Below are 3,114 nucleotides of genomic sequence, written 5' to 3' on the forward strand. Positions count from 1 at the left end.
TTTGTATCTTGTTTTGAGGGCTTGGTTTAGCTCATCGTGAGGCATCTCCCCTGCTCAAAAATCTGTTAGAATCGTTGTATGCTTAGAATATTTAGACATGCAGGTTGTTCCTTGGCTTTGGATGGCTCGGTTTTACTTACAGGTGGCTGAAACTTTAATTTCTGTTCAAGCCTGAATTTATATCAATGCTTGGGGCCCGTTTTAGTCTTGTTGAGCTCTGTTTTGGCTTTTGGTTCTTGTTGGGCTCGGTTTTGGCTTGGTTTGGAGTCTCAGCTTTGGCTTGAAACGGCTAGAACTTTATTATTTTTTTTTATGGAAGCATGGATTTTAATATTGCTGGACTCGGTTTTGGTCCTTGTTGGGCTCGGTTTTGGTCTGGTTGGGAGGCTGACTTTGGGCTCTTACTGATTTTCGATTTAGAGGTGGCTGGAATTTTAATTTCTATCAAAGCTTGGATTAATATCAATGCTTGAAATGCTGGGGTCCCGTTTTAACCTTGTTGGGTTCGGTTTTGGTCCTTGTTGGGCTTGGTTTTCGGCATTCTACGGGTTTTTGGCCTAAATTTGCATATGCTGAAGAAATTTATTTTAGAAGAGTTCCATGGCTGCTCTTGTTTAAAACATGCGTTTGTTCTATATTTTGTTGTCTTGTGGGTATAGAGATGTTTTCTATTCTTTTGTTGTAACCCAAATTTGAAGCTTAGCTGTGGCTCGGTTTTGGCTTGACTTGAGAGCTTGGTTTGCTTGTTTTAGCTCCTACTCGAGAGCCCATGATTGAGTCCCTAAAACTTGTCTTTACTCGAGAGTTTTGATGGCTTGTGTTGCTTGTCTTTGGTCCCTACCCGAGAGGTGGTTTTGCTAATTTTAATTCCTACCCGGGAAATGACTTGGTTCTTTTTTATTCTTGTTGGTCGTGGCTCTTACCCGAGAGCCTGTTTTGGGTGTGCTGTGTTGTCTCCATTCGAATGCTGTTATTAGTTTTGATGGATTGATTTGGCAGTTTATGAGGTCGCAATTTGATGTTTGCTTGGTGCCTAGCCGTGGGTTTGTGATTTGGTTCTTCTTGCTAGGTTTGATTGGCTTGAATGTTGTGGATGAATCAAGTTTGTCATCCCAAAAAATTATAATCATTTTAGTTGTCCTTTCATGTTTGTCAGGGAATGCATAACAGCTATTGATGGTTCTTTTGGTTGCTGTAGCTGTCGACCTTACTTGTGCCTTGGGTTGCCTCTGGTCATGGGCTTTAGCAGCTGCTCTTTGCTGCCTTAAATCGTGAACTTTAACAGTTCTTTTCAGGGCTCTTTGTTGCCTTAACCGTAAGCCTTGCGTGTTATCTTTTGGGCTGCCTTTGATTATGGGTCTTGGCAGCCGTCCCTTGCTTTAGCCGTGAACCTCTTTTGTCCCCGTTCCTTGCCCTGGCCGAGAGTCTTGGTAGCTGCTTCCTCCTCTCTATTGACCCTAGTCGTGAGCATTTATTTGGTTTTGTAGGAAGTTTTTTTTTTATGCTTATTTGATATGTGAGATTATAGATTAATTCGGAGGTTGAAAGATTTTGATGTCAACTTTGGGATTTTGAGAAGATTTGTAAGCTTTATTTGGGAGAGCATTTGGTTGATTTGGGAGAGCATTTGGTTGATAGCATTTGGTTGATTTGATCAATCCTATGTCTTTGGGGTTTGAGAAAATTAGCGCAAGGTGCCCCTTTATGTTTGTTAGGAAAGACCTTGGACCCTACTTCTCCAGCTCTTTTCGATACGAGTTTTGAGAACTGATTCATTCTCCTTTTTTGGTATTTTAGATGGATCAATGGCTCCTCTCTCTAACCCCGTTTTTGTTCTTTTCTTTCCTTGCTTCTTGGTTCGTTCTTTTTGACGCTTATGTCCGATGCATAAGTGTCCACATATAGCATTTTGCTATACGTGAAACCATCAAGCAAGGTCGCAAGTAGTCGTTTTGGAGCGTACGGTGGTGATGATAAAGACACACCGAAGATAGAGCAGAAAGATGTCGTATCTTATAACATCAAGATCCATGTATTTGATGAAAAATATGATAACGATATCCTTCACCGACATAAGTCTAGCGGTAGTTGACTCAAACCTCCTCAGGTTATTGGCAGTCCTATGCCTGGCAGCGTAATCGACTCGTGGACAACGAAAATTTCTAAAAAAATATATAAGTTTTGATAAACCCTTTTCAAGCAAAAACATACCTTTCTACAAAAACAAAAATTGATAACTATTCTTTGCATGTTTAAAATTTGTGTGTATGTCAAAAACATAAATTTTAAAATACATTTTAAAGCTAGTTGTCCACCTGACGAATACTTGTTTAGGTTGGGAAGTAGCCCTTTAGGTGAGGTTCAAGCCCCCCTTCTTGACGAGTGGCGGGTTTTATACATTCGGGTAACCGAGTAGCCTTCGTGGACCCTCGAGAATAAATATATAGCTGAGTCTAGTCCCATACGAGTGCTTGCGATCCCCCTCACCGACCTTTTTTTTGTTGTTTTATCGAAGATTTGGGACAAGGCACTCGTGTTACTTTTCTTTTCTTTCGGGATTTCTCCGGGGTTTTTCAGGATTTTCTTTTAATTGAGTCTATTTTCGTTGATTTTCTCGAGTTTTCTGCTTTTCCTTGGTTTTCTTGGACGACGTTTCTTCCGGACTTTGCTTTTGAGATGCATTTAGGCTTGCTATACTTAAGGAACATCTGATCTCACGGGCGTACAAGTTTGCTTTACATTTTTCAGTACTTTGTTTTTCTGCTTCTACATGCTATTGTACTGTATAGCATGTCATATTATTCATGTTTTCTACCTACTATTAGTCTTCCTGTACAGTATGATTATGTCATTTCTGCTTCTACCTGCTACTATACTGTATAGCATGTTATATTATTCATGTTTCTGTCTGCCATTGTACTGTATAGCATGTTATATCATTCATATTTCTACTTCCTACTGCTCCGCATGTATCCTATTGTTTGTCCTGTACTACACACTTTATATTATATAACTTCAAACATGTTTCCTTTTTATATATGATGTTTAGAGGATTACAACCATAGGGCCGTTTGATTTGACACTATAACTGGACACCCTAGAAAACTTAAACTC

Source organism: Phalaenopsis equestris, unplaced genomic scaffold (assembly GCF_001263595.1).
Source record: "Phalaenopsis equestris unplaced genomic scaffold, ASM126359v1 Scaffold000136, whole genome shotgun sequence".
Lineage (NCBI taxonomy): Eukaryota > Viridiplantae > Streptophyta > Magnoliopsida > Asparagales > Orchidaceae > Phalaenopsis > Phalaenopsis equestris.